This window comes from Staurois parvus, unplaced genomic scaffold, assembly GCF_062004578.1.
Source record: "Staurois parvus isolate SC_StPar_1 unplaced genomic scaffold, SC_StPar_1.0 ptg000191l, whole genome shotgun sequence".
In the NCBI taxonomy this organism is placed as follows: Eukaryota; Metazoa; Chordata; class Amphibia; order Anura; family Ranidae; genus Staurois; species Staurois parvus.
The window spans coordinates 1,161,961-1,175,762 of NW_028317987.1; positions in this window are offsets into that span (position 1 = coordinate 1,161,961).

Consider the following 13,802-nt stretch of genomic DNA (forward strand, 5'->3'; position numbering starts at 1 on the left):
TGGCCATTGGTTGGGATGAGTATGGAGTAGTGGCCATTGGTTGGGATGAGTACGAAGTAGTGGCCATTGGTTGGGATGAGTACAGAGTAGTGGCCGTTGGTTGGGCTGAGTACGGAGTAGTGGCCATTGGTTGGGATGAGTACGAAGTAGTGGCCATTGGTTGGGATGAGTACAGAGTAGTGGCCATTGGTTGGGATGAGTACGAAGTAGTGGCCATTGGTTGGGATGAGTACAGAGTAGTGGCCATTGGTTGGGATGAGTACAGAGTAGTGGCCATTGGTTGGGATGAGTACGGAGTAGTGGCCATTGGTTGGGATGAGTACAGAGTAGTGGCCATTGGTTGGGATTAGTATGGAGTAGTGGCCATTGCTTGGGATGAGTACGGAGTAGTGGCCATTGGTTGGGCTGAGTACGGAGTAGTGGCCATTGGTTTTAGCAGTTAGTAGATCATTAGTGAGGTTTAGTAGGGCAGTTTCGGTGGAGTGTAGGGGGCGAAAGCCAGACTGTAAAGGGTCGAGAAAGTTGTTGTCGGTGAGGTGGGAGCTCAGGTGATTGTAGACTAAGCGTTCTAAAAGTTTAGAGGTAAATGGCAGCAGGGAGATGGGTCTTAAGTTGTTCAGGTTGGTGGGGTCCAGGGAGGGCTTGTTAAGTATGGGAGTGATGTGCGCATGCTTTAGAGGGGAGGGGAAGGCACCAGTAGAGAGGGAAAGATTGAAGATGTGAGTGAGGGAGCATAGGATGGAAGAAGAGGGTGACCGTAGTAGTTGTGAGGGGACAGGATCCAGGGGGCAGGTGGTGAGACGGGTTTCTGAGAAAACCTTAGTGACCTCTTCAGTAGTAGCGAGGTCAGAAGAGGAAAGTGTTGAGGGAGGTTTAGTATAAGGTATGCTAAGTGGGATGGATGTCTGTGCAGTGGTGATGCCACTATGAATTGCAGCAATCTTGTTTTTGAAATGATTTGCAATCTTGTAAGCAGTGAGTGAGGTACTGGGTGGAGGTGGAGAAAGTAGGGAGTTAAAAGTAGAGAAGAGACGATGAGGACTGGATGACAAGGTATTGATAAGAGTGACAAAGTCGTCTTGTTTGTCAGCATGGAGGGAAGAATTGTATGTGAAGAAAGCAGATTTATATCGGGTCAATGCTTGCTGAGATTTGGTTTTATGCCACAATCGCTCCAGCGCACGACTATGTCTTTTTAAGATTCCTGGTGTGGTCAGTCTGCCACGGATGTAATGGTCGGGGCCTGATGCTTCGTGTTATTAGAGCAGCAAGTGAGTCTAATGTGGATGACAGTGAACTGTTGTAGACAGCAGTGGTCAGGTCAGGGCAGGACAGGGGAGAGATTCTGTCATAGAGTTGGTCAGTTGCAGAGTGGAAAGGAGCCGGGTTCAAGTTGTGAAGGTTTCTGCGGGTAATTGTTGGCTGCTTGGAGGGATAGGTGTTTGAAGACGAGGAGACTGTGAAGGTGATGAGATTGTGATCAGAGAGAGGAAAGGGGGTGTTTGTGAGGTTGTAGGGAGTGCAAAGATGGGAGAAAACAAGGTCTAATGTATTCCCATCAGAGTGAGTGGAGGACGGTATACATTGTACTAATGCAAGAGATGAGGTTATGTTGAAGAGTTGGGATGTAGCCGGGTTGTTCACATTAATAGGAATGGTAAAATCTCTGAGAATGATAGCGGGTAGTTCAGAGGAGAGAAAGTAGGGTAGCCAGGCGGAGAAATCATCAAGAAAGCGGGACACGGGTCCAGGAGGCCGATAGATCACTGCAATCCTCAGAGAGATCGCAGAGAACAGCCTCGAAAGAAGAGAAGGATAGAGAGGGAGGGTTAGGGGGGACTTGAAAGGTGCTCAGTGGTGATAGAAGCAAACCAACCACCTTTCTGACCACTGGGTCTGGGTGAGTGGGTCCAGAGGAGGCCTCCATAGGGAAGTGCTGCGGGGGAAGCAGAATCTGCTGCTTGGAGTCAGGTTTCTGTAATTGCTAGTAGGTTAAGGGAGCGGGAGACAAAAAGGTCATGGAAGGAAATAGAAGTGATTCCCCCATCCACACATTGGAGGTGGATGGGGGAATCCTCCCCGCTGCACTCTTGTATTCTGACAATGGGGGGACTCCTCCGCTCTTAGAATACACAGATCAGCACTGAAGCTATTGGCTGCAGCCGCTGGGGGAGTGGCTTTTATCCGGCAGTGGCCACACATGGATGGAAATGTGAGCGATCCCTGCTGAACCAGCTGAATTTCCATGGATCTATGGTCACCTTCAGTGACTTCCTCCCCTCCCCCTCATCTCCTTCATGATGGAAGTCATGCTGAGATCATCTCCCATTGGCTGAGCAATATTCTCATTTGTCTCTCAGCTCCTTCTTGCTATTCCTCGTCCTGCCTGTTGTTTCCTTGGATTGATTTTCTGTGTAGTGACCCCGGCTTGGTCTCTTGGATGCGCTCGTCTGTTGCTTGCCCTGACCTTTCTCCTGATTCCTGGATCTCCTCCTCATCTCTCCTCCATATCCTCTTACACAGCTTTTCTCCACACCTGCAGTGACCCTGGGGGGAGGAAACTTGGCACCAGCACGCCGCCAAATCCATCCCCACCATTAGGGGCTCTGGAGACAATTGTCTGCTATTTACACTCCGTTCCTCCGCACGTCACCTGATCACATGACAGCTTACTTCCACAGATTCCGGACAGATTTCTGGATGGTAAAGGTCAAAGTTCACTCTTCAGTTTAGGAGAGGTAGGACGCACCCAGGAACAAGGATTTGGTTTGCATGGGAGCTTCATATAGAGGACCCCTCAAGTCTCCCCATCCAAATGTCCCTCCATCCAGAGTCTATATGTCCTATGACATCACACTGACCTCACAGCTCCTCCTCCCAATGTCCCTCCATCCGGTGTCAGAGAATCCTATGACATCACACTGACCTCACAGCTCCTCCTCCCAATGTCCCTCCATCCAGAGTCAGAGAATCCTATGACATCACACTGACCTCACAGCTCCTCCTCCCAATGTCCCTCCATCCAGAGTCAGAGAATTCTATGACATCACACTGACCTCACAGCTCCTCCTCCCAATGTCCCTCCATCCAGAGTCAGAGAATCCTATGACATCACACTTACCTCACAGCTCCTCCCAATATCCCTCCATCTGGCTTTTTTTTTCTAATGTTTTTAGGATGTCAGCAGGTACTTGTTATTCTCACTAGCAAAGTGGGACTGTTTGTCCTCTCATATGTAATGACATCAGAATTACTTACACCAAGCTTTACCCTGAGTTATGTGGGGGTCCTGTGGGGGGAAATTATACCTCAGCCTGAAGTGGGGCTTTAATAAAATGGAGACCTGAATGGAGAGGTGAGGAGGATTCTGGGAATATCATTTGATGTGACTATTTGTGTTCAGATGTAGAGTTTTCCTCCTGTGAAGTCTGGAGATCATATGACATCACATTGCCTCCACCTCCCTCCCTGATAGAAGAGAGAAAGAAGAAGAAGATTCTAGAAGTCACCAGAGAGATCACTGAGCTGCTGACAGGAGAGGTGAGCGGTGCCGGGAATTCTGGGACATTCTCCAGTAACAGACAAGGGATGTGTCTGGATGGTGACTGTATCATTGTGTGTGTCAGGTTCCTATAAGGTGTCAGGGTGTCACTGTCTATTTCTCCATGGAGGAGTGGGAGTATTTAGAAGGACACAAGGATCTCTACAAGGACGTCATGATGGACAATCAGCCGCCCCTCACATCACCGGGTAAGAGGAGACTTTATTGTAAAGGAGAGAGCAGTACGGAGGATCCACCTAGATCCCCCATCATCTGATAAACACATAGAAACAATGGATTCAGTCAGTGTGTGTGTTTCCTACAGATGGATCCAGTCATGGGAACCCACCAGAGAGATGTCCCCGTCCTCTGTATTCCCGGGATTCCACACAGGAAGGTCACACCATCCCTCACCATCATCAGGTAGATGATGACAATTATTGGTAGTTGTGATTTATACACAGCATGTTTGTTACAATGAATGTTTTATTATATATTCAGAGTGGAAACCTGAGAGATCCTAAAGTTGAGGTTAAAGAAGAGATAAAAGAGGAGGAGGATGAGGTTGGGGGGATGGAGGAGTCAGAGCTTCTAAAAGAACACAAAGATCTGTACCAGGACACCATGGTGGAGTCATCCAGCTACAGGAACCCACCAGAGAGATGTCCCCGTCCTCTGTATTCCCGGGATTCCACACAGGAAGATCACACCATCGCTCACCATTACAATGTTGGAAGGACAGAACATCTAGAACATGGACTTTTGGAAATGATGTGTGGATATTTCATGTGAGTTTTTATTTTACAGATGATATTCTTTCTCATTTTCTTGATTTAGAGTGGAGATCCAATCGATATAGAATTTGAGGTGAAAGCAGAAGAAGAAGAGGCGTATGTGAGGGATGATCAGCAGTCTATGGAGGAGGATGGAATAACGGGGACATTTATAGAGGAGGACACTCCTACAGAGATCAGCACAGGTGGGTCATGAACACTAAATCCATTCCTCCACCCATACTGCTCACTGATTGGTCCAGAGTAGGGCGGGGACTGGGTGATATCAGCCTGTAATCCCCTGGTCACTTTCCTGAGCTGTGTTCCCCGTCCTGTATTCCTGGATTTCTCTCGGATAATCTTCCTTCTCTGTGCTGCAGACACAATTTATGTATCTAGACTGGATTTATGGAGGTTCTGGGGTTCAGCTGGCAGTAAAATATTGATTTTCACCATAGACATTACTAGACCTAAGCACCGGGGGGGATGTGATTTGGGTCTTCTGTCCCATGACCGGGTCTAGCAAGATCTGTGAGAGAACAATTCTCCCAGAGATACTTACTCTGAGTGCAGTCTCAGGAGATGGGAGGCAGCGGTGTGGGATCTCTGCAACTTGTCTACAGTAAAAATGTAATGTTCCACTGATTACTGAATACCAATATTATGTGTCCTGACCCTTACACTGTATAATTTATATTGTATATTACATACTGCTGACCCCCACACTATGTACTTCTTGTGTTGGGAAGATGGCGATGAGTGATAGAGGGGGTGGGGACCCTCGTCCTATAATCCCCTCATCACTGTCCCTCCTATAAAAGACAGTTCTGGTTGTTTCCTCACTCTCTGACTAAGCTGCCTGATGTGGGCGGAGTCCTGGTTTGGGGAAACCAATCAGCTCCTGTCTAGTAATCCTCTTTGTCTTTGTATTTTAGTCCATGGCCGGGAGATGAGGAAAACCTCCGAGGATTGTCTCACTTTGTCTCCAGACTGGAAAGTAGAAGATGAGGACATCACACAGTATAGTCCAGGAGAAAACCCGGCTCCCTCCAATGTCCATCCGGCACCACCCAGTGTAGATGGGCCATCAGATTCCTCGTATCCTGAGGAACCTCAGACTGTGCGGGACCAGGCCGGCCTTCCAACAGGGAAGAGCTTCTCCTGTACTGAGTGCGGGAAATGTTTCCGCTATAAATCCAGTCTTAATAGAAATAAAAGATTTCACACAGGGGAGAAGCCATATTCCTGTCCTGAGTGCGGGAAATGTTTTTCACAGAAATCCCATCTTATCGTACATCAGAGATCTCACACAGGGGAGATGTCGTATTCCTGTCCTGAGTGCGGGAAATGTTTTAAAGAGAAGTCCCATCTTTACAGACATCAGAGATCTCACATGGGAGCGAAGCCATATTCCTGTCCTGAGTGTGGGAAATGTTTTTCAAATAAGTGCAATCTTGACTCACATCAGAGATTTCACGCAGGGGAGAAGCCGTATTCCTGTCCTGAGTGCGGGAAATGTTTTTCACAGAAATCCCATCTTATCGTACATCAGAGATCTCACACAGGGGAGATGTCGTATTCCTGTCCTGAGTGCGGGAAATGTTTTAAAGAGAAGTCCCATCTTTACAGACATCAGAGATCTCACATGGGAGCGAAGCCATATTCCTGTCCTGAGTGTGGGAAATGTTTTTCAAATAAGTGCAATCTTGACTCACATCAGAGATTTCACACAGGGGAGAAGCCGTATTCCTGTCCTGAGTGCGGGAAATGTTTTTCACAGAAATCCCATCTTATCGTACATCAGAGATCTCACACAGGGGAGATGTCGTATTCCTGTCCTGAGTGCGGGAAATGTTTTAAAGAGAAGTCCCATCTTTACAGACATCAGAAATCTCACATGGGAGCGAAGCCATATTCCTGTCCTGAGTGTGGGAAATGTTTTTCAAATAAGTGCAATCTTGACTCACATCAGAGATTTCACACAGGGGAGAAGCCGTATTCCTGTCCTGAGTGCGGGAAATGTTTTTCACAGAAGTCCACTCTTTACAGACATCAGAGATGTCACACGGGAGAGAAGTTATATTCCTGTCCTGAGTGCGGGAAATGTTTTTCACAGACGTCCACTCTTTACACACATCAGAGATTTCACACAGGGGAGAAGCCGTATTCCTGTCCTGAGTGTGGGAAATGTTTTTCACAGAAGTCCAATCTTTACACACATCAGAGATCTCACAAAGGGGAAAAGCCGTATTCCTGTTCTGAGTGCGGGAAATGTTTTTTAGTGAAGTCCCGTCTTTCCACACATCAGAGATCTCACACGGGGGGAGAAGCCATATTCCTGTCCTAAGTGCGGGAAATGTTTTTCAGAGAAGTCCACTCTTTACAGACATCAAAGATCTCACACGGGAGAGAAGTTATATTCTTGTCCTGAGTGCGGAAAATGTTTTTCAGAGAAGTCCACTCTTCACACACATCAGAGATCTCACACAGGGGAAAAGTATTCCTGCCCTGAGTGCGGGAAATGTTTTTTTACAGAAGTCCAATCTTTACACACATCAGAGATCTCACACGGGGGAAAAGCCGTATTCCTGCCCTGAGTGCAGGAAATGTTCCTCACTGAAGTCCTGTCTTCCTGTACATCAGGGGTCCCACACAATCCTGGAGGTGTAGTAGTGCTTTGAGTGCGGGAAATGTCTTTTAGATGAATGTTGCTGGACATCCCAGCTCTCATGTGGGGAAGAAGCACACCCTGATATACACCTCAGATATACTCCATGGCTGATCTTCATCATGGAAGAAACAGTTCATAAGAAGAAAAAAAAAATAACCCAAATTAGTTTATAAGCAAAAATGATAATTTTTCAAAACTTTTTTTGCATTTTTCTTTTTCTTTTAATATTATTATTTGTTTTTTTTACAGCCATAAAAGCTGTAAAAGCAATAATTTCTCCTTCTCTCCGGCTGCATTCCTGTAGCTATTGAGAAATACTGTGAGAGCTGTGATTGGTCCCAGCTTGTGACATGTTACAAGTCTGTTGGGAATAGCCCTGTACCATGTGACCTCGGTGATCATTCACAGAAGTATCCAATCTGTCCCTATACACAATAAACAAGCAAGGTTATATAATCCAATATTAGGCACGTTTGCTCCACCTTCTTTTTTTTTTTTTGCTCCCCCTGTTTAAGCAGTAAAGGAATTGTTTGAAGAGGGTATAAAAGGCGAGAAAAGCTCTCCATTTTGAACAGATGGCATCCCCCAAAAAGTGATAGGAGAAGGTACATCCATGTTTCCATCTCATTTCCTATTTTAGATATCAGTGGAGGGTAGTAATGATAGACCGAGGATGGATCCTTCCCTATCGTAATGCCTGAATATGTGATCTGAACATTTGCTACGTGAAGAGAGACTGCTGGGCCCAGGGAAGGGTGTTGGTTAGAGATAAGGAACGTATTTCACTCTTAGCAGAATTGATTGGAAGGCCAGAGCACTGTAGGCAGCTTGTGAAGACCTGATGGAGAATGTGAATATCTGCCACAGGATCCGCCATAAAATATATAATTGGCAAATAGGACTACACAGAGTTCTTCTTGACCTGTCTGAATCCCATGTATTGGGGCTCTGGAGGAAAGGTAACGGGAGAAAGGTTCCAGGGCAAGGTTGAAAAGAAGAGGTGAAGGGGGGGCAACCCTGGTGAGTACCCTTCATGCAGCAATATTTCACCTGATATGAGACCTGCAGCTACCACCCTGGGTGAAGGTGCAGAATCCATACTGCTGAAAAGCCCATCAGAAGAACCAGAGCAAGCCAATGATAGCTGACATTATCCAAGACTTTTCCAGCATCCAATGTAATAATAGCTCGATCCTCAGACGGGTGTACCTTGCCTTGTTCCAGCACTGCAATAACTTTCCGAATGTTGGAAGCCACTGGTCTACCATTAATATAGCCAGCCTGGGCAGTATGGATAAGGGAGGGTAATATTGCAGCCAAGAGGGATGCTACTATTTCAGAGAGTATTTTAGTGTTCACATTTAGGAGGGATATGAGTCAGTATGCCTCCGGTTCAAGTGGGTCCTTGCCCTTATTAGAAATCAATTTCATAGTCTTGGTGACGCATTGGAAGGTATGGGCCCCGCTCCCAAACCTCGTTATATACTGTCAGTAGCTGAGGGATGAAGAGAGTCCATCATCATATAAAATGCTGGTGTGTAGCCATCAGGACCAGGTGATTTCCCACTAGGTAAGCCTTTAATCACCTCAGACTCTTCCTTTAATGAAATAGGGACATTTACAGATTGCAGGTGGGAGGGGCCAATAGTGAGTAAATGAAGTGAGTCTAGGAATTTTGTGGTCACCTCAAGGTCTTGGATCTAGATATAGAGTGGCACAAATATCTTCCAGTGTTTTATTGGTTTCTTCTGAGGAGGAGACAAGGGTAGCAGAAGTATCCTTTAGGGAGGCTACATGAGTTGGTTGGAAAGACCCTTTGCTTACCCACCTTATCACCATATTTACACAATTGGGAATCAGCATAGGAACAATTTACTGTATATGTTTACCCAGCCGAGTCCTTCCTGTGTTAGCGCCTCCCCTCTGCTACCCAGCCAAGTCCTTCCTGTGTTAGCGCCTCCACTCTGCTACCCAGCCGAGTCCTTCCTGTGTTAGCGCCTCCACTCTGCTACCCAGCCGAGTCCTTCCTGTGTTAGCGCCTCCACTCTGCTACCCAGCCGAGTCCTTCCTGTGTTAGCGCCTCCACTCTGCTACCCAGACGAGTCCTTCCTGTGTTAGCGCCTCCACTCTGCTACCCGGCCGAGTCCTTCCTGTGTTAGCGCCTCCACTCTGCTACCCGGCCGAGTCCTTCCTGTGTTAGCGCCTCCACTCTGCTACCCAGCCAAGTCCTTCCTGTGTTAGCGCCTCCATTCTGCTACCCAGCCAAGTCCTTCCTGTGTTAGCGCCTCCACTCTGCTACCCAGCCAAGTCCTTCCTGTGTTAGCGCCTCCACTCTGCTACCCAGCCGAGTACTTCCTGTGTTAGCGCCTCCACTCTGCTACCCAGCCAAGTCCTTCCTGTGTTAGCGCCTCCATTCTGCTACCCAGCCAAGTCCTTCCTGTGTTAGCGCCTCCACTCTGCTACCCAGCCAAGTCCTTCCTGTGTTAGCGCCTCCACTCTGCTACCCAGCCGAGTACTTCCTGTGTTAGCGCCTCCACTCTGCTACCCAGCCAAGTCCTTCCTGTGTTAGCGCCTCCACTCTGCTACCCAGCCAAGTCCTTCCTGTGTTAGCGCCTCCACTCTGCTACCCAGCCAAGTCCTTCCTGTGTTAGCGCCTCCACTCTGCTACCCAGCCGAGTCTTTCCTGTGTTAGCGCCTCCACTCTGCTACCCGGCCGAGTCCTTCCTGTGTCAGCGCCTCCACTCTGCTACCCGGCCGAGTCCTTCCTGTGTTAGCGCCTCCACTCTGCTACCCAGCCGAGTCCTTCCTGTGTTAGTGCCTCCACTCTGCTACCCGGCCGAGTCCTTCCTGTGTCAGCGCCTCCACTCTGCTACCCGGCCGAGTCCTTCCTGTGTTAGCGCCTCCACTCTGCTACCCAGCCAAGTCCTTCCTGTGTTAGCGCCTCCACTCTGCTACCCGGCCGAGTCCTTCCTGTGTTAGCGCCTCCACTCTGCTACCCAGCCAAGTCCTTCCTGTGTTAGCGCCTCCACTCTGCTACCCAGCCGAGTCCTTCCTGTGTTAGCGCCTCCACTCTGCAAACCCCAGGAGATGTTCACCTGTCCTTCACTCCAGGCCAGAACCCCCAGAAATCCCCCCTGTACCCATCTCAGGCTCTCTCCTTCCAGTCACAGGGCTTTTCAGAGGACATCTGACAGGGAATGAGGACATGTTATTACCACCCCCACCTCCTGATTTCACCCTACAATGAGACACTACCACATTGTAATTGTGTGCATTGTATGTAGTGGTGGTGTGGCCCCATTGAGCCCAGTGTGGGAGCTTGATAAGAGGTGCTGCTTGTCAGACTCTGCACCCCGAGGTAATAATGCTGCAGACACGGCCTGTTAATAGCCCCATCTGGCTGTTATTTTACAGTTTGAGAGCAGAAACACTGGCTCAGCTGTCCATTTTTACCACCCCCAAAACTCAACTGAAAGAGACCAATCTCATGAGCAGTGGTATCTAAAATAAATTGAATAACTCTAGCGCTAACTATGGTGACATGAAAACAACAAAAATTACAATTAAATAATGTAGCTGCTAGTGCACACAACCCATGTCTCAGTGCGGGAAATTATACATTCATAATGTGAAGTGAAAAAATGCTGCGCTACATGAAACAATGGCACAATCCTTATATAACCAAAAAACAAAGTGAAAAAATAAAAAAATATATATTAGAAGATAAAATAATAGAAAAAATATTAATATTGAAATAAAAAAAAAAATATATATATATATATAACAAAAAACACACAAAAAATAAAGAATATTTTTAAGTATGAATCAAACAAAAGTCATTCATCAATTACACATAAGAAATGCTCTCACGTTCCGGAGGTCTACATTGCACCATGTATGATGAACATCCAGTGATGTACTGATTAGACACAAGGTGGCAGTATCATCTCAGCAGCAGAGTCCTGCACATGCTCAGAACAGACACCATCCATCAGGGAGGAGTGTGCGGATGACGTCACGACGTTGCCATTCATTGGGACAGAGGTTGTAGTACTCTACAAACTGCCCTTGGAAGGACATTACAGCAGGCAATAGCATTCACTAAGGGGCCCCGTGCTTTGCCTTGCCTCATATGATGGATGGTGTCTGTTCTGAGCATGTGCAGGACTCTGCTACTGAGATGATACTGCCACCTTGTGTCTGATCAGTACATCACTGGATCTTCATCATACATGGTGCAATATACACCTCCGGAACGTGAGAGCATTTCTTATGTGTAATTGATGAAAAAAAGTATAAAAGGATAAAGCACCATGTGGAGTTCTTATTAATGAGGAATACGGCTGATACAAAGACGCTTATCAGGAGGGAGCTTACTTTGGAGTCTTCATTCAGCAAGCTGATCTTCTGAGTCCATATGGGACCAAAAGTGCAGTTTGACCGTAACATTGTACAATGTGCGGTCACACTGCGTGAGGTGAGCAGATACATGGTGGAGGATGGTGAGCAGATACATGGTGGAGGATGGTGAGCAGATACATGGTGGAGGATGGTGAGCAGATACACGGTGGAGGATGGTGAGCAGATATATGGTGGAGGATGGTGAGCAGATACACGGTGGAGGATGGTGAGCAGATACATGGTGGAGGATGGTGAGCAGATACACGGTGGAGGATGGTGAGCAGATACACTGTGGAGGATGGTGAGCAGATACACGGTGGAGGATGGTGAGCAGATACACGGTGGAGGATGGTGAGCAGATACATGGTGGAGGATGGTGAGCAGATACATGGTGGAGGATGGTGAGCAGATACATGGTGGAGGATGGTGAGCAGATACACTGTGGAGGATGGTGAGCAGATACATGGTGGAGGATGGTGAGCAGATATACGGTGGAGGATGGTGAGCAGATACATGGTGGAGGATGGTGAGCAGATACATGGTGGAGGATGGTGAGCAGATACATGGTGGAGGATGGTGAGCAGATACATGGCGAAGGATGGTGAGCAGATACATGGTGGAGGATGGTGAGCAGATACACGGTGGAGGATGGTGAGCAGATACATGGTGGAGGATGGTGAGCAGATACATGGTGGAGGATGGTGAGCAGATACATGGTGGAGGATGGTGAGCAGATACATGGTGGAGGATGGTGAGCAGATACACTGTGGAGGATGGTGAGCAGATACATGGTGGAGGATGGTGAGCAGATACATGGTGGAGGATGGTGAGCGGATACATGGTGGAGGATGGTGAGCAGATATACGGTGGAGGATGGTGAGCAGATACATGGTGGAGGATGGTGAGCAGATACATGGTGGAGGATGGTGAGCAGATACATGGTGGAGGATGGTGAGCAGATACATGGTGGAGGATGGTGAGCAGATACATGGCGAAGGATGGTGAGCAGATACATGGTGGAGGATGGTGAGCAGATACACGGTGGAGGATGGTGAGCAGATACATGGTGGAGGATGGTGAGCAGATACACGGCAGAGGATGGTGAGCAGATACACGGCGGAGGATGGTGAGCAGATACACGGCGGAGGATGGTGAGCAGATACACGGCGGAGGATGGTGAGCAGATACACGGTGGAGGATGGTGAGCAGATACACGGTGGAGGATGGTGAGCAGATACATGGTGGAGGATGGTGAGCAGATACATGGTGGAGGATGGTGAGCAGATACCTGGTGGAGGATGGTGAGCAGATACCTGGTGGAGGATGGTGAGCAGATACATGGTGGAGGACGGTGAGCAGATATATGGTGGAGGATGTCTCTGCACGGGAATTGATGACAGATCCACATATTTTTTGTTATCCAAAGGAGGGTTCACTGAATGAACACTTTATTGATTGAACTTGATTTTTTGAATGACTTGTTTGATTCATGCTTAAAAATACTATTTTTTGTGTGATTTTTGTTTATATAAATTATTTTTTTTTTTTATTTCAATATTAATAGTTTTTCTACTATTTTTTATTCTAATATATATATATTTGTTTTTCACTTTGTTTTTTGGTTATATAAGGATTGTGCCATTGTTTCATGTAGCGCAGCATTTTTTCACTTCACATGATGATCATCAATGGACAGCCAGAGACTATGTCAGCATTGTAGGATATGAGCAGCTTGCTGGAGTGTGGGTGCCAACAAGTGGCCATATGAAATTGGCCTTAAGCCCTTCTGGTTCTGGTCATCTAGTTTAGTAACCCAAACTGAAAGAGGACTTTGCTATGTTGGTTAGGGCTAGGACTTACTACCGGGGCCTGTACTATGTGACTGTTTAACATCCATGTGTTTCTTGAATGTCAGGGCTCGCATCTTTACTGTGTCTTTTTTTTACTCTTCACGTATTTGTACCTCAGAATGCCCGGGGTGCTATGGGGGAGCTCCAGCCCCCTCTGGATGCAGAGGCCAGCGTCCCTGAAGGTCAGTTTCTAAACTGTTTACACATATGCACATGTAATGTATGTAGAAGGCTTCCCCTCCCCCTGACTTGTCTCCATTGGTTGGCCTCATCCTGAGTTTCAGATGCCCCCCCAAAGAAATAAAACATGAGTGCCTTTCCCTGACACATTACACTGGATGAACATTTGACCGAAATGAATGGTTTGGCATCTTTCCCCAGACTGATACCTTCCTGCTGATTTGTCACATGCACATCACTCCCTCCAGCTCCTGACTAAGCAAGGATCCAAGAAAAGTAAGTTACACATCACGTTGCCAAGTCCTGCCCAGCCAGGAACGGAGTTATACTCTAAATGGGTGACTCATTAGGGAGAACATCTTTAGCATCTCTTACCGGATGTTCAG